Below are 25,466 nucleotides of genomic sequence, written 5' to 3'. Positions count from 1 at the left end.
TTCTTCAGAAGGCTTATTTTTCTCTAAAGGTGATTGGTCAGGAGCCACCCTCCAAAAGCATTAAAGTTGCATTCCTACAGAGCAAAGGTGTGGTGGGCTATAACAAGAAAAAGAATTAACTCAAGGGTCCCAGGTTACAAACATTAAAGCTACTACTTACACCAATTTTATTAATCAATACACTGCCAGGGACACAGCAGGTAAGGGATATGGAAACTTAGCAGCAAACATTGGCCCAACAAGTGAAAATCCCTTCACCAATACAATTTCTAATCAATCTTGTAACTGCTCAAAGAAATCTGTGTTTAGACAGTATAGAACATCTCATGCCTCTCACAGTTGGGAGGCTCTGAGCAATCACATGTGGCCGGAAAAACCTATTCAGGCAGGCTAGAGGATTTCCAAAGGAGTTTGTAGGTTGAAACACTGTCACACCCAGGAATTGTTAACTGGAGCTGTAAGCCAACTCTTTTTTCAGAGAGAGGTAGTGGGGGACAGCCCCCCGTAAAGTCAGAGGTGTAGGTGAAAGCACAAAGCAGAAAGTAGGCAGACTCTGGTTTTGGGGGGTAGATGCTCGAGAATTTCCAGGGGGACTCCTGAGGCTCGATCCCGCCTTTGCGTATGCCGAGCCTCCTTCCTCATGACCTTTGTCATGGGTGGAGCTCCTCACGCTGGCTCCCGGCAGTGATAGAATTCCAGTTGAGCTATTCCAGATCCTGAAAGATGATGCTGTGGAAAGTGCTGCACTCAATATGCAATATGCACTCAATATGCAATATGCCGGCTCCCGGCACCAGAGAAGGTTGGGACTTTCTTTTTCAATGACTGAAACAGACATTTCTTTCTATCTGTCTAACACTCTGAAGCTCTTTCTTTGCCTTCCACACATACAAATACACAATCACTCACTCTCGACATAAACAAGGAAGAATGAAGACTTATGAGCTTATTATTGTGGTAGGATGACACTACAAATGAGCTTCCCTGGTGGTTCAGATGGTAAAGAATCCGCCTGCAATGCTGGAGACCTGGGTTCAATCCCTGAGTTGGGAAGATCCCGTGGAGGAGGGCATGGCAACCCACTCTCCCATTCTTGCCTGGAGTAGCCCCATGGTCAGAGGGGCCTGGCGGACTACAGTCTATGGGGTCGCAAAGAGTTAGACACGACTGAGTGACTATGCACACATGACATGACAAAGGAGTCAACTTTGGGATACAAAAAGCAGGTAAGAGGAAAGAAAGAAGCTAATTTCTTGTTGAAAGTTTTGAGGTGCTGGGTCAAACTGACATTATAGTAGCCCTAATAGCTAATGAGTTTTTTTCATTCCTTAAGACAGTTTCAGCTGAATTTTCTGTGCTTCCTGAGACCCAAAACTATCCAGCTATTTTGTCTGTAAACTATACCACTTCCCTTCTATGAAGCATTTCTTTTTTTCTCATATTTACCAAAGTTTATGAATCAATAGTCTAAAAAGGTTAGGTTAGAGGCTTAATATGTTAGAAGAAAAAAATAATTCTGATATATTTTTCTTACAGAAGGTACAAAGAAGGAGCAAAGAAGCTTTGGGGTGAGTGTTGTTTTACAAGACTCTCCAGGTAGTCTTGGACAATACACTTAGGTTGGTAGGGATGTTATTCTTTTACTCAGGCCCTAGATCCCAACTAGTCATGAGAAACCATAAGAGAGCTTACTGCAGGCTTACAGGCCTCCTATACTATCCATTTTATGGCCCTGAAACTATAAAATGATGATCTTTTGTGACTGTAAAATCATTTAGCAGGCCAGGTCATGTATATCCTAATAACCAAGTCTCAAATATAATTTTGTATTATGTCTCCAATGCCATCTCTGCAGATATAAAATAATGAAAACATATTTTTGTGTTAATATTCTCTGCATCATACTATGTAATGCTGGCAGGTCTGTGGCAAGCAGCTGAGTCCACTGCTTACAACCACAAACACCCCAACAAACACAGAATTGGCAACTAGGAGTAGTACAAGGGCCATAGATCCTCAGATAAATTTATCTTTCGGGAATTTGTCATCAGGTTGACATAAAACAAACAAACAAAACCATTGGGATACTTTCCCATTAGGAAAGTGCCAGCCCATGGCACAGAGTATTGAATTTGTCAGTCAAGTTGGTAACTTTGGCTACTGGAAAAACAACAAAGGATGAAAAAGCCCAGGGCTATGGTAGGATCTTTGCTACATCTAATAGCAAAGTGTAACTTAAAATAAGAGAACCCTAAAAAGCAATTCTTGAAAATCCTACCTCAATGTGATGACTGATACTCAGTTTCTATATGTTACCATGCTAAAAAAATCTGCTATCTCTTGTACCCATAGAGTGAAGCTGCTAAAGGTCATAGAAACTGATTCCAGGGGATGCTTAACTAAGAAATTAGTTAAATTCACAACATCACTAACTTTTATGCAATATATGATATATGAATAGGAAATTAGGGAATTCTGAAATAAGAAAATTAGGGAATCCATTGAAATTAACATATCCAGGAGTATTCTTAGAATTTGGAGAACCCCAACCCATAAAGCTGCAGCCATGAAATTAAAAGACACTTACTCCTTGGAAGGAAAGTTATGACCAACCTAGATAGCATATTCAAAAGCAGAGACATTATTTTGCCAACAAAGGTTCATCTAGTCAAGGCTATGGTTTTCCTGTGGTCATGTATGGATGTGAGAGTTGGACTGTGAAGAAAGCTGAGCAAAAAGAATTGATGCTTTTGAACTGTGGTGTTGGAGAAGACTCTTGAGAGTCCCTTGGACTGCAAGGAGATCCAACCAGTCCATTCTGAAGGAGGTCAGCCCTGGGATTTCTTTGGAAGGAATGATGCTGAAGCTGAAACTCCGGTACTTTGGCCACCTCATGCAAAGAGTTGACTCATTGGAAAAGACTCTGATGCTGGGAGGGATTGGGGGCAAGAGAAGAAGGGAACGACAGAGGATGAGATGGCTGGATGGCATCACTGACTCGATGGACGTGAGTCTCAGTGAACTCCGGGAGTTAGTGATGGACAGGGAGGCCAGGCGTGCTGCGATTCATGGGGTCGCAAAGAGTCGGACACGACTGAGCGACTGATCTGATCTGAACCCATAAAGCCACTCTAAAATGTTCCCATTGTATCTTTCTTGCTGTATGGATCTAATAATTTACCTAATTCTAACATTCATAGCCTCTCAATTTTCCCAGTCACTGAAATGCAAAATCAGAGTAGAGAATAAAATAATTAAATCCAGAAAAGGTTTCATGGATTTAAAATTTTATATCATTAAAAATGGAAATTTGTAGAGAAGTATTTTGGTAGCTCTCAACCATGAAGAATAGAGTATGATTTTGGATAAGGCTTAATTCTTTGCTATTGGTGAACACAGAGCAATTTGGAACTCAGCAGCTTGCAGGCAGCTAATTTGTTGGTTTAGTCAAAGCAAAACTGTATGAAAAGTGACCCATGTTGCTGCTGCTGCTGCTGCTGCTGCATCACTTTAGTCGTGTCCAACTCTTCTTGACCCCATGGACTGCAGCCTATCAGGCTCCTTCCTCTGTCCACGGGATTTTCCAGGCAAGAGTACTGGAGTGACTCATGTTCAGTCAGCTCAGTTTAGTTCAGTCAGTTTTGTCCGACTCTTTGCGACCCCATGATTCGCAGCACGCCAGGCCTCCCTGTCCATCACCAACTCATGTCCATCGAGTCAGTGATGCCATCCAGCCATCTCATCCTCTGTCGTCCCCTTCTCCTCCTGCCCCCAATCCCTCCCAGCATCAGAGTCTTTTCCAATGAGTCAACTCTTTGCATGAGGTGGCCAAAGTACTGGAGTTTCAGCTTTAGCATCATTCCTTCCAAAGAAATTCCAGAGCTGATCTCCTTCAGAATGGACTGGCTGGATCTCCTTGCAGTCCAAGGGACTCTCAAGAGTCTTCCTCAATACCACAGTTCAAAAGCATCAATTCTTTGGCACTCAGCTTTCTTTATAGTCCAACTCTCACATTCATACATGACCACTGGAAAAACCATAGCCTTAACTATATGGACCTTTGTTGGCAAAGTAATGTCTCTGCTTTTCAATATTCTATCTAGGTTGGTCATAACTTTCCTTCCAAGGAGTAAGTGACTTTTAATTTCATGGCTGCAGTCACCATCTGCAGTGATTTTGGAGCCCAAAAAATAAAGTCTGACACTGTTTCCACTGTTTCTTCATCTTTTTCCCATGAAGTGATGGGACCGGATGCCATGATCTTCTTTTTCTGAATGTTGAGCTTGAAGCCAACTTTTTCACTCTCCTCTTTCACTTTCAACAAGAGGCTTTTTAGTTCCTTTTCACTTTCTGCCATAAGGGTGGTGTCATCTGCATATCTGAGGTTATTGATGTTTCTCCCAGCAATCTTGATTCCAGCTTGTGCTCCTTCCAGCCCTATGTTAGGTAATATTAAAAAGCCAGAAAGCCTTTAGTTGATGTCAAAGAAAGAATTCAAAGACTACAGGAAAAAGTGATATTCGATTGGATACCTCTTGTACATTTCACCCATACATCCCCCTCACTGTGTTTATTGCCAGGGTTCAGACAATTATTCATTCTACTTTTTAATTAGGAACAAAGTGGTGATGGAAGTCCTGCTGCTGCTAAGTTGCTTCAGTCGTGTCTGACTCTGTGTGACCCCATAGATGGCAGCCCTCCAGGCTCCCCCGTCCCCGAGATTCTCCAGGCAAGAACACTGGAGTGGGTTGCCATTTTCTTCTCCAATGCAAGAAAGTGAAAAGTGAAAGTGAAGTCGCTCAGTCATGTCTGACTGTTAGCGACCCCATGGACTGCAGCCTACCAGGCTCCTCCATCCATAGGATCTCCCAGGCAAGAGTACTTGAGTGGGGCGCCATTGTCTTCTCAGGATGGAAGTCCTAGTTTCTTTGAAAAATACTTTGCTGCTGCTGCTACTAAGTCACTTCAGTCGTGTCCGACTCTGTGCGACCCCATGGACTGCAGCCCACCAGGCTCCTCCGTCCATAGGATCTCCCAGGCAAGAGTACTGGAGTGGGGTGCCATTGCCTTCTCCGGAAAAACACTTTAGTAGGCTGATAATTCTAGTGAACAAGAGAAGAATAAAAATGTGATCCTTGATCTCACTAGGGTTGAAATAAGCTAAGCCCAGTGAGGCCAAGACTGTGTGTTATTACCCTCCAGAAACAAAATATCATTTTGCCATAGATTATATATTTCTTATGATCTCCATCTTCCAGATGTCTCAGTTCACATTCAAATCCAGTGATAGTAAATTTGATTATTCAAATGTGGCTCTGATATCTGTCCTAGAATTAATCAATCATGGCCAGAAACAAGGCTTGGTAACAATCACTGAGGCATCACTGAGCCCATGAAGAGTCACTCTACTTTAATCCATTATGTTCCTTTTTACTTGATTCTCAACACATGTACATGAGGACAGGAACACATGCATGCATGTGCACACACACACACACACACACACACATTTTTGTTTCCTTAATCCCAAAATGTCATCATCTAATAAGATCTAAACTCTCCCATGCACAAGTACATCCTCTTTCCCACCAGCACACAATTTCTAGTTTATATCTTGCAACTCAACCAGAATTCTCTCTCCTATAGCCATACCCCAAATTTCCCCACTGCCTTTCCAACCTAATAACTCATATTAAAAATTAAAGGGAACCAGTATAGGGATTTCCTGTTTGCCTTTTGACAGTAAATGGTTAATAACAGCATTCTGGTAGGAGACATGTCTTGATTTACAGTGTTTGCTGATTTCCATAAACATTTCTACCATAGTCAACTTTGAGCTACCAATGTGAAGTCACTGAATTGCAGAGTTGGAAAGAGACGTATATAATCAACTCTGTAAGTAAATGCAAATTGGCTCTAGCACACCTATATAATTATACAATCAGGAATTGGGGAAATTCAGGAGTTTTATGCCTGATTGATTGTCTCTCTAGGCATATTTAACTAACTTTCATTTATTATCTTACCCTCAATGCCTCCCTTTATTAGTAGATTTCAGTGATGTTCTGTAACATCAGGAATTAGTGTAAGCACTGAGCCAGGATCCAATAATCTCCACCAATTTTTTAAATATATTTTTCTATATATTTACTAAATTAAGCAATCAATTGGAACAAAGATTAAAACATTTACAACTCATATATTTAGTGTTATAATAGCATCATTTTATTAAGCTTCTTCTGGTTTCAGAAAGGAGATGGTCAGCTCACAAAATTAGGTAATAAAACGAGTATGCAGTAATAAAATAGGCATTTGGTTGTTTCAGATTGAAGTTTTTAAGTTTCCTGCAAATTAAGTAGGTTTTAATTAATTAAATCAAGTAGAAACAGTCCATTTTATTTCCTTAGAACACATGGTTAATTGACCATAATTGGTATGCCCTTTGGCATACTATGCACCATCTCTGGGGTACTGCACTGATCCTATGCTCCCACCACCATTATATACCCATAGACTTATTTTCCTTCAATTTATGGTTATTATAAACTCTATAAAGGCAGAGTTGTTGTATATTTTACTCTAAGAATAGTTTCTGACATCAAGACGAAGGAGAGAAGTAAGTAAGGAAGGGAAACAGTGAAGGAGACATGTTGAAAGATTGATCAAACATGCTAAAGTCATAGAATCTGGAAGTCTGAAGACACCTGATGCTATCTAATTCAGAAGCCTCCTCTACAGATTAGGAAACGGTCAAAATACTTGTCCATGAATTTGTTGTTATTCAGTCACTCTGTTGTGTCTGATTTTGCAACCCCATGGACCGCAGCATGCAGGCTCCCTTGTCCTTCACTAACTCCCACAGTTCACTCAAATTCATGTCCATTCAGTTGGTGACATTATCTCACCCTTCATCGTCTACCGCCCAATTCTCCTTTTGCCTTCAATGTTTCCCAGCATCAGTGTCTTTTCCAATAAGTCGACTCTTCCTATCAGGTGGCCAAGTATTAGAGCCTCAGCTTCAGCATCAGTCCTTCCAACAAATGTTCAGGGTTGATTTACTTTAGGATTGACTGGTTTGATCTCCTGGCAGTCCAAAGGACTCTCAAGAGTCTTCTCCAGCACCACAATTCAAAAGTATCAACTCTTCAGTGCTCAGCTTTCTTTGTGGTCCAACTCTCACATCCATACATGACTATTGGAAAAAGCATAGCTTTGGCTATACAAACTTTTGTCAGCAAAGTGATAACTCTGTTTTTTAATACTCTGTTTAGGTTTGTCATAGCTTTCCTTCCAAGGAGCAAACCTCTTTTATTTTCATGGCTGCAATGACCATCCACAGTGGTTTTAGAGCCTAAGAAAATAAAATCTGTCAGTTTCCACTTTTCCCCTTCTATTTGCCATAAATTGATGGGACCTGGTGCTATGATCTTAGTTTTTTGAATGTTGAATTTCAAAACAGCTTTTTCAGTCTCCTCTTTCACCCTCATCAAGAGACTCTTTAGTTCCTCTTCACTTTTGCCATTAGTGTTATCGTCTACATATCTGAAGTTGTTAATATTTCTCCAGACAGTCTTGATTCCAGCTTGTGTTTCATCCAGCCCAGTGTTTCACATGATGTACTCTGCATAGAAGTGAAAGAAGCGGGGTGACAATATACAGCCTTGTTGTACTCCTTTAGCAATTTTGAAATGGTCAGTTGTTCAATGTCCAGTTCTAACTGTTGCTTCTTGACCTGCCTACAGTTCTTAAGAGACAGGCAAGGTGGTCTGGTATTCCTATCTCTTTAAAAATTTTCTACAGTTTGTTGTGATCCACACAGTCAAAGGCTTTAGCATAGTTAGTGAAGCAGAAGTAAATGTTTTTTTTTTCTCAAATTTGCTTCCTTTCTTTATGATCCAACGAATGTTGGCAATTTGATCTTTTGTTGCTCTGCCTTCTCTAAACCCAGCTTACCTTCCTAAACATATGGGAGTGCCTGGTTCACATACTACTGAAGTCCAGCTTGAATGATTTTCAGGATTACCTTGCTAGCATGTGAAAGGAGTGCAATTATACAGTACTTTGAACATTCTTTGGCATTGCCCTTCTTTGGATTGGAATGAAAACTGATCTTTTCCAGTCATGTGGCCACTGCTGAGTTTTGTAAATTTGCTCAGCATATTGGGTACAGCACTTTAACAGCATCATCATTTAGTGTTTGAAATAGCTCAGCTAGAGTTTTGTCACCTCCTCTAGCTTTTTTCATAGTACTTCTTTCTAAGGCCCACCTGACTTCATACTCCAGAATGTCCAGCTCTAAATGATTGACCACACCATCAAGGTTATCCAGGTCATTAAGACCTTTTCTGTTTAGTTCTTCTGTGTATTCTTGCCACCCATTCTTAATCTTTTCTGCTTCTGTTAGGTTCCTACTGTTTCTGTCCTTTATTATGTCTGAAGAGATCTCTAGTCTTTCCCATTCTATTGTTTTCCTCTCTTTCTTTGCATTGGTCATTGAAGAAAGCCTTCTTCTCTCTCCTTGCTATTCTCTGGAACTGTACATTCAGTTTGGTATATTTTTCTCTTTCTTCTTCAGCTATTTGTAAAGCCTCCTCAGACAACCATTTTGCCTTCTAGACTTTCTTTTTCTTTGGGATGATTTTGGCCATTGCCCTCTGTTCAGTGTTACAAAGCTCTGTCCATAGTTCTCCAGACACTCTGTCTATGAGATTAATCCTTGAATCTATTTGTCACCTCCACTGTATAACCATTTTATTTAGGTCATACCTTAATGGCTTAGTAGTTTTCCCTCCTTTATTCAACTTAGGTCTGAATTTTCAATAAGAAATTCATGATCTGAGACATAGTCAGCTCCAGGTCATGTTTTTGCGGACTGTATAGAGCTTCTCCATCTTTGGCTGCAAAGAACATAATCAATCTAGTTTTGGTATTGACCATCTGGTGATGTCCATGCATAGAGTCATCTCTTGGGTTGTTGAAAAAATGTGTTTTTTCCTGTAGTTTTCATACTGTGCCCAGCATTTTCTGTTGATGAAACTCTGTTAGCCTTTGCTCTGCTTCACTTTGTACTCCAAGGCCAAAGTCACTAGTAATTCTGAGTATCTCTTGTCTTCTTACTTTTGCATTCCAATCCCCTATGCTGAAAGGACATCTTTTTTTTTTTTTTTTTTTTTGGTGCAACACCTCCAGAAGGTGTTGCAGGTCTTCATAGAACTGATCAACTAAGCTTCTTTGGCATTAGTGGTGGGGCATAGACTTGGATTACCATAATGTTGAATGGTGTGCCTTGGAAATGACCTGAGATCATTCTGTCATTTTTGAAGTTGCACTCAAGTATTGCATTTCCAATTATTTTGTTGACTATGAGGGCTATTCCATTTCTTCTAAAGTTTTCTTGTCCACAGTAGAAGGTTAATAGTCATCTGCATTAAATTTGCCCACTCCCATACATTTTAGTTCACTGATTCCTAAGATTTTTATGTTTATGCTATCTCCTGCTTGACAACATCCAATTTGCCTTGATTCATGACCTAACATTCCACCCATACAATACTGTTCTTTACAGCATCAGACTTCACTTTCACCACCAGACACATGCACACCTGAGTGACATTTCTGCTGCAGCCCAGCCACTTCATTCTTTCTGGAACTATTAGCAATTGCCCTTTGCTCTTCCCCAGTAGCATATTGGACACCTTCCAACTAGGGGGGGCTCATCTTCCAGTTTCATATGTTTTGCTTTTCATACTGCTCATTAGATTCTCCATGCAAGCATACAGAGTTGGCATTTCCTCCTCCAGTGGACCATGTTTTGTCAGAACTCTTCACTATAATTTGTCCAACTTGGGTGACTCTGCATGGCCTGACTCATAGCTTCAACAAGTTATGAAAGGCCCTTTGCTATGACAAGGCTGTGATCCATGAAGGATTATCCATGAATAGCCCCTATATAAGTGCCAACTCAGAACACAAGTCAGAGAACACAGGTATCTCAATTTTATAAAGGCAGTTTATTTTAAGAAAAGACTATAAAATAAATACAGGATGGAAAAACACCATGAAGGTATACCAAGGTGTACAGACAACAGTGAAGTAAAAAGAGAGAGATCTTTAATGCACCACAATTTTGTAAAAAGCATACTATATTTTTTTTAATTAAACTAGGTAAAATTCACCAAAACTCTTGGATTCTTTCTTTCAGCTTTCTGATTCCTGGCCATCCCAATGACTCCAAAGGTGCTGAAGCTGACATTTTTTTGTTTGTTTGTTTGTTTTGGTCAAAACGGAAATAACTTCCCTCTACATGGCCTCCAAAACATTTTGTGGAGCGGTCACTCCAAACTCTTGATACTTTGGTATGCATTTGTAGGGTAACAAACTATTTATAGAATCAGGCAAATTCTCTGAAATGCAAAGTGCTTTGTAATTATAACCTTCATTTATCCTGAAAAATACAAAATTTTATATCCCCAAAATGGAAAGATAAAAGAATCATCTGTCAGGAAGCAACAGAACTGGACATGGAACAACAGACTGGTTTGAAATCAGGAGAGGAGCACGTCAGTACTGTATATTGTCACCCTGCTTATTTAACTTCTATGCAGAGTACATCATGAGAAACACTGGGCTGGACGTAGCACAAGCTGGAATCAAGATTGACAGGAGAAATATCAATAACCTCAGATATGCAGATGACACCACCCTTATGGCAGAAAGCGAAGAACTAAAGAGGCTCTTGATGAAAGTGAAAGAGGAGAGTGAAAAAGTTAGCTTAAAACTCAACATTCAGAAAACTAAGATCATAGCATCGAATCTCATCACTTCACGGCAAATAGATGGGAAACAGTGGAAACAGTGACAGACTCTATTTTGGGGGACTCCAAAAAAACTGGAGATGGTGACTGTAGCCGTGAAATTAAAAGCCACTTGCTCCTTGGAAGAAAAGTTATTACAAACAAACAGCATATTAAAAAGCAGAGACATTACTTTGCCAACAAAGGTCCATCTAGTCAAAGCTATATTCTTTCCAGAAGTCATGTATGGATGTGAGAGTGGAACTATTAAGAAAGTTGAACACCAAAGAATTGATGCTTTTTAACTGTGGTGTTGGAGAAGACTCTGGAGAGTCCCTTGGATGGCAAGGAGATCCAACCAACCCATCCTAAAGGAAATCAGTCCTGAATATTCATTTAAAGGATGATGCTGAAGCTGAAAACTCCAATACTTTGGCCACCTGATGCGAAGAACTGACTCATTTGAAAAGACCCTGATACTAGGAAAGATTGAAGGCAGGAGGAGAAGGGGATAACAGAGGATGAGATGGTTGGATGGCATCACCAATTCAATGGACATGAGTTTGAGTAAATTCAGGAGTTGGTGATGGACAGGTGGGCCTGGTGTGCTGCAGTCCATGGGGTCGCAAAGGGTCAGACGTGACTGAATGACTGGACTGAACTGAACTGATTTTATTCAGGAAGGTTATGCTTTGAAATGCTGGAATGAAGCAGGGCAAAGACTAGTAGAGTTTTGCCAAGAAAATGCACTGGTCGTAACAAACACCCTCTTCCAACAACACAAGAGAAGACTCTATACATATACATGGACATCACCAGATGGTCAACACCAATATCAGATTGATTATATTCTTTGCAGCCAAAAATGGAGAAGCTCTATACAGTCAGCAAAAACAAGACTAGGAGCTGACTGTGGCTCAGACCATGAACTCCTTATTGCCAAATTCAGACTTAAATTGAAGAAAGTAGGGAAAACCACTAGACCATTCAGGTATGACCTAAATCAAATCCCTTATGATTATACAGTGGAAGTGAGAAATAGATTTAAGGGCCTAGATCTGATAGATAGAGTGCCTGATGAACTATGGAATGAGGTTCATGACATTGTACAGGAGACGGGGATCAAGACCATTCCCATAGAAAAGAAATGCAAAAAAGCAAAATGGCTATCTGGGGAGGCATTACAAATAGCTGTGAAAAGAAGAGAAGCGAAAAGCAAAGGAGAAAAGGAAAGATATAAACATCTGAATGCAGAGTTCCAAAGAATAGCAAGAAGAGATAAGGAAGCCTTCTTCAGCGATCAATGCAAAGAAATAGAGGAAAACAACAGAATGGGAAAAGCTAGGGATCTCTTCAAGAAAATCAGAGATACCAAAGGAACATTTCATGCAAAGATGAGCTCGATAAAGGACAGAAATGGTATGGACCTAACAGAAGCAGAAGATATTAAGAAGAGATGGCAAGAATACACAGAAGAACTGTACAAAAAAGATCTTCACGACCCAGATAATCACGATGGTGTGATCACCGACCTAGAGCCAGACATCCTGGAATGTGAAGTCAAGTGGGCCTTAGAAAGCATCACTATGAACAAAGCTAGTGGAGGTGATGGAATTCCAGTGGAGCTATTCCAAATCCTGAAAGATGATGCTGTGAAAGTGCTTCACTCAATATGCCAGAAAATTTGGAAAACTCAGCAGTGGCCACAGGACTGGAAAAGGTCAGTTTTCATTCCAATCCCAAAGAAAGACAATGCCAAAGAATGCTCAAACTACTGCACAATTGCACTCATCTCACACACTAGTAAAGTAATGCTCAAAATTCTCCAAGCCAGACTTCAGCAATATGTGAACCATGAACTTCCTGATGTTCAAGCTGGTTTTAGAAAAGGCAGAGGAACCAGAGATCAAATTGCCAACATCCGCTGGATCATGGAAAAAGCAAGAGAGTTCCAGAAAAACATCTATTTCTGCTTTATTGACTATGCCAAAGCCTTTGACTGTGTGGATCACAAGAAACTGTAGAAAATTCTGAAAGAGATGGGAATACCAGATCACCTGATCTGCCCCTTGAGAAATTTGTATGCAGGTCAGGAAGCAACAGTTAGAACTGGACATGGAACAACAGACTGGTTCCAAATAGGAAAAGGAGTTCATCAAGGCTGTATATTGTCACCCTATTTATTTAACTTATATGCAGAGTACATCATGAGAAACGCTGGACTGGAAGAAACACAAGCTGGAATCAAGATTGCCGGGAGAAATATCAATAACCTCAGATATGCAGATGACACCACCCTTATGGCAGAATGTGAAGAGGAGCTCAAAAGCCTCTTGATGAAAGTGAAAGTGGAGAGTGAAAAAGTTGGCTTAAAGCTCAACAGTCAGAAAATGAAGATCATGGCATCTGGTCCCATCACTTCATGGGAAATAGATGGGGAAACAGTGGAAACAGTGTCAGACTTTATTTTTCTGGGCTCCAAAATCACTGCAGATGGTGACTGCAGCCATGAAATTAAAAGACACTTACTCCTTGGAAGGAAAGTTATGACCAACCTAGATAGCATGTTCAAAAGCAGAAACATTACTTTGCCAACAAAGGTTCGTCTAGTCAAGGCTATGGTTTTTCCTGTGGTCATGTATGGATGTGAGAGTTGGACTGTGAAGAAGGATGAGCGCCAAAGAATTGATGCTTTTGAACTGTGGTGTTGGAGAAGACTCTTGAGAGTCCCTTGGACTGCAAGGAGATCCAACCAGTCCATTCTGAAGGAGATCAACCCTGGGATTTCTTTGGAAGGAATGATACTAAAGCTGAAACTCCAGTACTTTGGCCACCTCATGCGAAGAGTTGACTCATTGGAAAAGACTCTGATGCTGGGAGGGATTGGGGGCAGGAGGAGAAGAGGACGAAGAGGATGAGATGGCTGGGTGGCATCACTGACTCAATGGAGGTGAGTCTGAGTGAACTCTGGGAGTTGGTGATGGACAGGGAGGCCTGGCGTGCTGCGATTCATGGGGTCACAAAGAGCCAGACATGACTGAGCGACTGTTCTGATCTGATATTAAAATTTTACTAAGCATACATTATAGTTATAATGAAATAAGTTGGATTTTGTTCCCATATTTTGATTTGAATCAAAATATATATCTCAAAGTATAAATTAATTTCTGAATGCATAAATATTGCTTTATCAAAATGTTTAAGACAAAAAACTAAGTCACTTTAAGTATCAGGAAAGACTTATCTCTCTCATTATCATTGCAGGACAGAACATTCAGTTAAGCTTTCTTGGAATTTTAGGAAGCTTCATTTCTGGGCAAGAGTTCTGTAATAATACTCAGTAGAATGAAGCTTCACTTTTCCTTGGTGAAAGCTGCTTTTTTTCTGAGAGTTGAAAATTCTGCCAATCAATTTTGAATTTTTCTAGAACAAGTAGGTAATTTAGGAAAAGACTAATGCATATCATTTGTAGCAGTTTTAAAAAATTATGCATTTCAGTAATCCTTTCAATATAACTTTAGCTGCTAAGGTATATAAAGTTTCTAAAAAAATTAAAACTGAATATTAAATGGGTGAGTTATGGCTAACAAAGGTGACACATTGGAAAGAGTAAGATAATTTGAATAATAATTCACTCAGTATTTCTATGATCCAAGTAATCTAGTGTTTCATTTATGGAATGATGATGAAGAGGAAGAAATAGAATTATCAACCAACCACATACTCTGAAAGGGATTGGGTAATTATAAATCTTTCTGACTTTAAAATATTCTTGTTGAGAAGATATGTTAAAAAGATAAGATGTCTACAAGGAATGAGCTTCATAGGAGATGTTTAAACAAACCTTAACAGATGTGAATCCTTGGAAGTTTAGTAAGGTATTTAAAACCAGTGAAGCAAGGGAAAAAGGTTGTAACATTACACCTTGCAGAAAATCCAAAGAGATAAATATTTATCACACATGTGAAGTTGGAATCAGATGCAACTAACTTGCCCTAACACTTACAAGACAGAAACCTAGTCTTAATCATGTAAAATAACAATATGATAAATACTAAGTGCTTGTTATTTGTCAACGATTATTTTAAATGTTTTACATGCATTAATTTATACAATCTTCATAAAACCTATGACATCATTAGTATGATCATTCTTGATTTACAGATGCTGGAATTTAAATATACAGATATTATGAAATTTTTCCAAGTTCATATACCTAATAAATGGTGCAAAAAGGATTTTAACATAGGTACTCAATAAATGGAAGCTATTTTTTACTTAAAATATTTAAAATGATGAACTAAAAATCTCTATAAAATACTGGCTGAAACAACTTTTCAAATTGAAAAAACTCTGCAAACATCATATTTTTATTGCTGGTTCCCCATTTCCAGAGATTAATGTATTACATATTTCTTATATAATGACTATTCTAAAGAAGAGTAGATTATACAGAAATGGAAATCAGCCTAAAATATTCATTAGCCAGGAGGCATTGTTCTACTAAAAATTACTGGATATAGTAAATTAACCTAGGGCAATACTATATTGCTGTATCTAAATGATAAAAAATGTAATTTCATGAGTCATTTATCAAATGCAACTGAATAAATTACTAAGAGTTCAAACAAACATGTTAGGAAAAAATTAACAAATGTTTAAAAAAGAAAACATTCAACATTATGTCCACATATTTATAGGGGGTGTGTGTGTGTGTGTAAATTCACAGTAATCTGTATACATTTTACAGATTGTCTATAAATTTTAATTAATTTATTTATTATAATTGGAGGCTAATTACAATATTGTGGTGGTTTTTGCCATACATTGACATGAATCAGCCATGGGTGTATTTAAATTTATTATAATATACAGAGCTTGCTTCTGAAGTGCTCTCTTGTTATTTTCAACCAAATAAACTAGGTAGATCAATAATAAGCAAGTCAATGACACAGCTTAATCAGATAAAAGTGTGCAGAAAATATTCATGAATACCCCATGGACTGTAGCCCGCCAGGCTCCTCTTTCCATGGAATTTTCCAGGCAAGAATATTGGAATGGTTAGCCATTTCCTGCTCCACGGGATCTTCCTGAACCAGGGATCGAATTTGCATCTCCTGCATGGCAGGCAGATTCTTTACCACTGAGCCACCAGGGAAGCCCCTCCTAGAGATGTAAGGATAAAATTTGAAATCTTTATCTGTAATCAATCAGTTCGGTCGCTCATTTGTGTCCACCTCTTTGCAACCCCATGGACTGCAGCACACCAGGCTTCCCTGTCCAACATCAAGTCCAAGAGCTTGCTCAAACTCATGTCCATTGAAATGGTGATGTCATGCAACCATCTCATCCTTTGTTATTCCCTTCTCTTCCTGCTTTCAATCACTCCCAGCATCAGGGTCTTTTCTAAGGAGTCACTTCTTCACATCAGGTGGCCAAAATATTGCAGTTTCAGCTTCAGCATTATCCTTCCAATGAATATTTAGGACTGATTTCCTTTAGGATGGACTGGTTGGATCTCCTTGCAGTCCAAGGGACTCTCAAGAGTCTTTTCCAACACCACAGTTCAAAAGCATCAATTCTTTGGTGCTCAACTTTCTTTATAGTCCAACTCTCACATCCATACATGACTACTGGAAAAACCAAAGCTTTGACCAGACAGACCTTTGTCGGCAAAGTAATGTCTCTGCTTTTTCATATGTTGTCTAGGTTGGTCATAACTTTTCTTCCAAGGAGCAAGCGTCTTAATTTCATGGCTGCAGTCATCATTTGCAGTGATTTTGGAGCCCACCAAAAATTCTCCAGGCAAGAATACTAGAATGAGTTGCCATTCTCTTCTTCACGGGGTCTTCCTGATTCAGTGATTTAATCTGGGTTTCCTGCATTGCAGGCAGATTCTTTACCATCTGAGCCACCAGGGTTAGTATTAAACAATGCCTCCACAAATAAGGCAACTAGATTTGCTTAAGGGCTTCTCCCATAGGTCAGGTGGTAAAGAATCCACCTACAATGCAGGAGACCCTGGTTCAATTCCTGGGTCAGGAAGATACCCTGGAGAAGGGATGGCTACCCATAACTCCAGTATTCTTGGGCTTCCCACTCCAGTATTCTTGGGCTTCCCTGGTGGCTCAGATGGTATGCAATGTGGGAGACCTGGATTTGATCCCTGGGTTGGGAAGATCCCCTGGAGGAAGATATGACAACCCAATCCAGTATTATTGCTTGGAGAATTCCCCATGGACAGAGTAGCCTGGAAGGCTACAGTCCATGGGGGTTACAAAGAGTCAGACAGGACTGAGCAACTAAGTGCACAGCATACTTGCTTAAAAGTGTTTATAAAAGATAAAGCAATAAAATATTTCTCATATAAGAAATAACTTAACTCAATAAATATTTCTTGAATAGGCAGACCAGATAGATTGTAAACACACTATAATTCCAAATCCAACATCCCTCATTTTACTAGTTTAAAAAAATTCTGTGATTAAATCCAACCATTCTTTTCAGAAGAAAATAAGTAAGACTTTTAAAAATTATTTTTAACGAATGCTTTTGTGAAGCAAATAACCACTTTCTGTTTCCTTCCCATGCCTTCTATTCTCTATTTTTACATTTATGATTACCCATTCTTTTCGTGCAATTCCAGGAGATAAGCAAACCTACAGGCAAAATAATTACTGTTTGTCTTATATAATTAGGTCAAGGATGGAAAGGTCATAAAGTTTGGAAGGTGGCAAAGAAAATTTATATTAACATGAGTGTTGCTTCCCTTTAATGCTTGAGGACATGGAAAGGGAATTTATGATATTTGGGTTGTGAATTCACTCTTCTGAATAGGTCAGCAGGTATCTTTGAAAGAGTTATAAAAGCTGGGATTTGGATGTCTCCCAAATGTCACAACATTTTAATCTGTTTCAAGCTCTATATACTATAATACATTTACTTGAATTCTACATGATAAAATTCTGTTATATTTTTATCAATCATTTTAAATTCCAATGAGTGGTACTCAGTCTCAGATATTCACATGAAATTTAGGTTAATTCCTGCCTGTCTAAAAATATGTTATTCACAAATGCCAAAAGAATGCATTTAAGCAATTCATCATCAAAATAAGTGAGAAGAAAATACCTGACTAATTTAAAGCCAGAAAATGACATTGCTCAAGTATAAATAATAATAGTGGCTACATTAGCGATATGAAGGTAAAGATGAATGACTTCTATTTTTACCTGTTTTCTAATTTTTAAACTTTTCTTAATGAAAACTATATAATTCTTATTCTTCAATTAAATTATTTCATTTCATTCTTTAATAAAAATTGTTAAAGGTATATTTTAAACAATGAAACAGAAATAAAAGGAATTCAAATTGACAAGTAACTTTTTGCAGATTGCATAATACTATACATAGAAAAGACTCATGATTCCATAAAGAAAACTATCAGAACTAATCAATGAATTCAGCAAACAAGATAAAAAATTAGCATAATGAAATCTGTTGCCTTTCTATATACTAATAACAAACTATCAGGAACCAAAATTAAAACACAATGCCATTTGCAGTTATATTAAAAAGAATAAAATAACTAGGAGTAAATCTAACTAAAGAAGTGAAAGACCTATACTTTGAAAACTATACAATGTTGATGAAATAAATTTAAAATGATACAAATAATTGGAAAGCTATATCATGCTCAGCTCATAAACTAGAAGAATTAATGTTATTAAAATATCCATATTAACTAAGTCAATTTATGGATTTAATGCAATCCTTATCAAAATCTCATTGATAATTTTAAAGAACTAAAAGAAACAATTCTAAAATTTATATGAAAACAAAAATGACCTCAATTAGTCAAAGCAAATTTGAGAAAGAAGAACAAAGCTGGATGTATCACACTTCCTGATTTCAAATAGCCCTCCCCCCCCAAAAAAAAGACAAATAGATCAACAGAACAGAGAGCCCAGAAAAAAACCCATATAATTTATAATATGAAATAACCTATGATAAAAGAGATAAGAATATACAATGGGGGAAAGACAACCTTTTCAATAAATTATATGGGGAAACTGGACAGCTACATGGAAAAGAATGAATCTGGACCACTCACTCCCATCATATATAAAAATAAACTCAAGATAGATTGAAGACTTAAAGGTAAGACTTGAAACCATAAAACTTATAGAAGAAAATATAAGCAATATGTTCTTTCACATCAGTCTTAGCTGTATTTTTTGGATATATCTCCTCAAGTAAGGGAAACAAAAGCAAAAGTAAATGGTAGCGCAACAAATTAAAACAATTTTGCACGCCAAAACAAAAAAGACAGCAAACTGAGTAGGAGAATATATTCATAAACAATATATTTAATAAGGCAAATATTCAAAGGTTGATATTCAAAATATCAAATATTTCATACAATTCAGTATCCAAAAAAAAAAAATCTGATTTTAAAATGGGCAGAAGACCTGAAAAGATATTTTTCCAAAGAAGACACACAGATGGCCAACACATATGGGAAAAAATACTCAACATCATTAATTATCAGGAAAATGCAAATCAAAACCACCATGAAATTTAACCTTATATCTCTCAGAATGGCTATCATCAAATACAGGACAAATAACAAGTGTTGGTGGGGATGTGGAGAAAAGGGAATCTTGATACACTATTAGTCAGAATATAAATTGGTACAGTCACTACAGAAAACAGTATGGATATTCTTCAAAACATTAAAAATAGAACTACCATATGGTCCAACAATTCAGCCATGGGCTATGTTTCTAAAGAAAACAAAAGCACTAATTCAAAAAGATATCTACACTCCTCTATTCACTGTAGCATTATTTATAAAAGGCAAGATATGGAAGCAACCTAGGTGTCCCCTGATAGATGAATGGGAATAGAAGTGGTATGTATAGATATAAACACACACACAATGGAATATTATTCATCCTAAAAAATGAAATCTTGTCATTTGCGACAATACTGATGGATCTAGAGGGTATCGTGCTGAATGAAATATGTCAGACAAAGACAAATACCTATTACTTCACTTATATGTGCAATCTTAAAAGCAAAACAAACAAAATGAAAACACATTCACAGAGAGGAAGTCCACACGGGGCTAGGGAATCAGGCAAAATAGGTAAAGGGGATTAAGAGACAATCTCCCAACTATAAAATAAATAAGTCATAGGGATGTAATATACACCATAAGAAATATGGTCACTGTAATAATTTTGTATGAGGCCAAATGGGTACTAGGCTCATTGTGGTGATAATTTTTAATGTAATTAAAGGTCACATCATTATGTTGTACATGCAAATCTAACATAACATCTATACAAATATATTCAATAAAAAATAAAATGATTGATTTTAGTCAGTTAATTTTTGCGTACATAGAGCAATGAAGATAAATGAGGAAACAACCTATACTGCATTGCCTGATAGGTAGAATAAAGTTAATTATCATCTCCCACTAAAAACAAGTAGCATCTGGAAACTCTGTATGATCCCTCATTAAATAATATGTGTGATAATCATAATACAAGAGTTTATTTTTTCAAACCCCTCTCAGTATTATATAGGTTTAATTTAACAAAACTCAGTGGATTTCTTGAATGTCTAATTTGTCAAAAATTTATTAGAAAATAAATGGAGTATGATAATAGGTTTTAAAGTGATTTGACAGATACCAAAGAGAAAAAAATAACATTATTTAATGAATGAATTAAACCTTTAAAACTCTGGAATCACTAATTTTAGAACTCCAGGGACTTTAGCTATCATTTGAAGCCAACCTTCCTATTTTCCCATTAAGCCATCTACAGACAGAGAGGTAAATTTACTTTCACAATAAATGTCACACAGTGACATTCTGCACTTCCTAAATCCTAAGAGGTAATGATAATCTATAAGAAACCTAGGGAAAAGAACCCCTTCAGATATATGACATTTGTTAAGATTTAATGTATCAAGTACTTTTAATATTATGGCTCATTTAATCTTCAGAGAATCTCTACAAGCTATGACTTATTATCTCCACTTAATAGATGAGAAACTTGGTTCAAACTGTGAATAACTTACTCTGCCATACAGTGAGGGGTACAGTCAAATTTGATCCCATGTGTATGACTGCAAATTTCAAACTCTTTCCACTAAGCCATACAAATAAAAGGGACTACTAGCAGAGTAGCCTCAGAAGCCAGATGGGAATAGTTTATCTGTGATTAATACTAATGGTACTACTACCACTAATAATAATTGTTTATATCTCAGTTCAGTTCAGTTCAGTCACTCAGTCATGTCCAAATCTTTGTAGAGTCATACTGCAGCATGCCAGGCCTCCCGGTCCATCACCAACTCCCGGAGTTTACCCAAACCCATGTCCACTGAGTTGGTGATGCCATCCATCTCATGCTCTGTCGTTCCTTCTCCTACCACCTTCAATCTGGCCCAGCATCAGGGTCTTTTCCAATGAGTCAGCTCTTCGCATCAGGTGGCCAAAGTATTGGAGTTTCAGCTTCAACATCAGTCCTTCCAATGAACACCCAAGACTGATCTTTACGATGGACTGGTTGGATCTCCTTGCAGTCCAAGGGACTCTCAAGAGTCTTCTCCAACACCACAGTTCAAAAGCATCAATTCTTCAGCACTCAGCTTTCTTTTTTTTTTTTTAATTTATTTTATTTTTAACTTTATAATATTGTATTGGTTTTGACATATATCAACATGAATCCTCCACAGGTATACACGTGTTCCCCATCCTGAACCCTCCTCCCTCCTCCCTCCCCATACCATCCCTCTATACAAGCAATAAATGCTGGAGAGGGTGTGGAGAAAAGGGAAACCTCTTACACTGTTGGTAGGGATGCAAACTAGTACAGCCACTATGGAGAACAGTGTGGAGATTTCTTAAAAAACTGGATATAGAACTGCTTTATGACCCAACAATCCCACTGCTGGGCATACACACTGAGGAAACGAGAATTGAAAGAGACACGTGTACCCCAATGTTCATCACAGCACTGTTTATAATAGCCAGGACATGGAAACAACCTAGATGTCCATCAGCAGATGAATGGATAAGAAAGCTGTGGTACATATACACAATGGAGTATTACTCGGCCATTAAAAAGAATACATTAGAATCAGTTCTAATGAGGTGGATGAAACTGGAGCCTATTACACAGAGTGAAGTAAGCCAGAAAGAAAAACACCAATACAGCACTCAGCTTTCTTTATAGTCCAACTCTCACATCCATAGATGACTACTAGAAAAACCATAGCCTTGACTAGATGGATCTTCATTGGCAAAGTAATGTCTCTCATTTGTAATATGTTGTCTAGATTGGTCATAACTTTCCTTCCAAGGAGCAAGTGTCTTTTAATTTCATGGCTGCAGTCACGATCTGCAGTGATTTTGGAGCCCCAAAAAATAAAGTCTGACACTGTTTCCACTGTTTCCCCATCTATTTCCCACGAAGTGATGGGACCAGATGCCATGATCATAGTTTTCTGAATGTTGAGTATTAAGCCAACTTTTTCACTCTCTTTTTCACTTTCATCAAGAAGCTCTTTAGTTCTTCTTCATTTCCTGCCATAAGGGGGGTGTCTTCTGCATATCTGAGATTATTGATATCTCTCCTGGAAATCTTAATTCCAGCCTGTGCTTCTTCCAGCCCAGTGTTTCTCATGATGTACTCTACATAGAAGTTAAATAAGCAGGATGACAATATACAGCCTTGACGTACTCCTTTTCCTATTTGGAATCAGTCTGTTGTTCCATGTCCAGTTCTAACTGTTACTTTCTGACCTGCATACAGATTTCTCAAGAGGCAGGTCAGGTGGTCTGGTATCCCATCTCTTTCAGAATTTTCCACAGTTTATTGTGATACACAATAAAGCTTTGGCATAGTCAATAAAGCAGAAATAGATGTTTTTCTGGAACTCTCTTGTTTTTTCGATGATCCATTGGATGTTGGCAATTTGATCTCTGGTTCCTCTGCCTTTTCTAAAACCAGCTTGAACATCTGGAAGTTCATGGTTCACATATTACTGAAGCCTGGCTTGGAGAATTTTAAGCATCACTTTACTAGTGTGTGAGATGAGTGCAATTGTGTGGTAGTTTAGGCATTCTTTGGCATTGCCTTTCATTGGGATTGGAATGATATCTGACCTTTTCCAGTCCTGTGGCCACTGCTGAGTTCTCCAAATTTCCTGACATATTGAGTACAGCACTTTCACAGCATCATCTTTTCGGATTTGAAATAGCTCAACTGGAATTCCGTCACCTCCACTAGCTTTGTTCATAGTGATGCTTCCTAAGGCCCACTTGACTTTGCATTCCAGGATGTCTGGCTCTAGGTGAGTGATCACACCATCATGATTATCTTGGTCATGGAGACCCTTTTTGTACAGTTCTTTTGTGTATTCTTGCCACCTCTTCTTAATATCTTCTGCTTATATCTAAGTGGAACTCTAAAATTTAAGGTAAACTCACACATATGCTATTTTATTTGATAGTCAGTACAACCTCTGAACTGTGAAATAAATATAAATGGTAGGAAAATTGTACCCACTATTCCCAGCTTACCTAAAACAGCTCATATATATGAGACTGTTATATATATCAAGTATAATACGCTTGATATATATATCAAGTATATTATATATATGAGTAACGTATATGAGTAATGAGTAACTCACTCATTGCCTTTCTAAATCAATGCCTATATTAGTATTACCTCCTCTTTCTAAAGTTGAAGTCACATTTATGAACATCTACTTGATAGTGGCAACCCATATCACTCAGATAATGATAGAAAATTTAGTGTCCTAAGAGTAAATCGTAGATGAAAGATTCTCTAATAGGAAAATCAATGTGATCCAAGAACAAGATACTTCTAATCTGAAGGTATGTGTCCTTGTGCTAATTGCCTGTCCCTTTATTAAGAAGATTGCAGCTAATTATTAGAGGTGTTATGAACCATTCTAAAATATTAATTCCCACCAACAAATATTTTTGAATGTTCAGTAAAAGAGAAGCCTTGATTTGGCAGAAATTGAGATGGCTTTTGTGGGCTCCACAACCTCTCAGGAATCTAGGCACTGATAATTTGCTTTGGAGGAAAAGGAATCTGTGAGAAGTAGATTTCTGCATGAGTTCTAAAACTAAGAAAGATAAATACTTCCCACCCTTTTCCTCAGTCCAGGCCCATGACTGGGATTGAAGCCCTAAGAAAAAAAGGCATTTCTAAACTGGTTCTGAGGCAGAGAGATTGTAGGAAATACATCATAGTGCTTGGATCTCAAAGGTGTACAGCTTGGGAGTTCCAGGAGACAGTGTCTGGATAACATGGCAACTGACCAGCAGAGCAACAGCAAGGCTTTGGTAGGTGTGGTGGAGCTGAGTGTCCCTGACAGAGACTCAGTGAACAGCCCTGGCCACTGGCAAGACTGAGATTTATACCAAGCACATGCAAACAAATATCTCCAGAAATACATGGGTGAATTTTTCAAAAAGCTGAGGTCTATGGGCAAAAAAGGAGAAGAAATGTTTTCAGTGAAATCTGGGTAGATATGCTAAAAACTACCACACAATTGCACTCATCTCACATGCTAGTAAAGTAATGCGCAAAATTCTCCAAGCCAGGCTGCAGCAATATGTCAACCGTGAACTTCCTGATGCTCAAGCTGGTTTTAGAAAAGGCAGAGGAACCACAGATCAAATTGCCAACATCCTCTGGATCATGGCAAAGCAGGAGAGTTCCAGGGTGGGGAACACATGTATACCTGTGGCGGATTCATTTTGATATTTGGCAAAACTAATACAATTATGTAAAGTTTAAAAATAAAATAAATTAAAAAAAAAAAACATCTATTTCTGCTTTATTGACTATGCCAAAGCCTTTGACTGTGTGGATCACAAGAAACTGTGGAAAATTCTGAAAGAGATGGGAACACTAGACCACCTGACCTGCCTCTTGAGAAACCTGTATGCAGGTCAGGAAGCAACAGTTAGAACTGGACATAGAACAACAGACTGGTTCCAAATAGGAAAAGGAGTTCATCAAGGCTGTATATTGTCACCCTGTTTATTTAACTTCTATGCAGAGAACATCATGAGAAATGCTGGACTGGAAGAAACACAAGCTGGAATCAAGATTGCCAGGAGAAATATCAATAACCTCAGATATGCAGATGACACCACCCTTATGGCAGAAAGTGAAGAGGAACTCAAAAGCCTCTTGATGAAAGTGAAAGTGGAGAGCGAAAAAGTTGGTTTAAAGCTCAATATTCAGAAAATGAAGATCATGGCATCTGGTCCCATCTCTGCATGGGAAATAGATGGGGAAACAGTGGAAACAGTGTCAGACTTTATTTTTGGGGGCTCTAAAATCACTGCAGATGGTGATTGCAGCCATGAAATTAAAAGATGCTTGCTCCTTGGAAGCAAAGTTATGACCAACCTAGATAGCATATTCAAAAGCAGAGACATTACTTTGCCAACAAAGGTCTGTCTAGTCAAGGCTATGGTTTTTCCTGTGGTCATGTATGGATGTGAGAGTTGGACTGTGAAGAAGGATGAGTGCCGAAGAATTGATGCTTTTGAACTGTGGTGTTGGCGAAGACTCTTGAGAGTCCCTTGGACTGCAAGGAGAT

At 38.2% G+C, this 25,466-nt stretch overlaps 1 long non-coding RNA gene across 3 annotated transcripts in view; it reads right to left on the bottom strand.

The window, feature by feature from the left end:
- The window catches only part of LOC129659365 (uncharacterized), a 97,487-nt gene that overhangs the window by 62,779 nt on the left and 9,242 nt on the right, over window positions 1-25,466 (bottom strand). Inside the window, exon 3 of one of the 3 annotated variants that reach the window (XR_008718030.1) lies at window positions 15,661-15,959. The exons of the other annotated variants lie outside the window; for them this stretch is intronic. This is a non-coding gene — a long non-coding RNA (uncharacterized LOC129659365). Of the gene's footprint in view, window positions 1-15,660; window positions 15,960-25,466 lie in introns of those variants that run through there. 3 annotated transcript variants of the gene reach the window in all.

Source organism: Bubalus kerabau, chromosome 8 (genome assembly GCF_029407905.1).
Source record: "Bubalus kerabau isolate K-KA32 ecotype Philippines breed swamp buffalo chromosome 8, PCC_UOA_SB_1v2, whole genome shotgun sequence".
Classification (NCBI taxonomy): domain Eukaryota; kingdom Metazoa; phylum Chordata; class Mammalia; order Artiodactyla; family Bovidae; genus Bubalus; species Bubalus kerabau.
The sequence above is the reverse complement of the archived record's forward strand: the minus strand, read 5'-3'. Positions and strand labels throughout refer to the sequence as shown.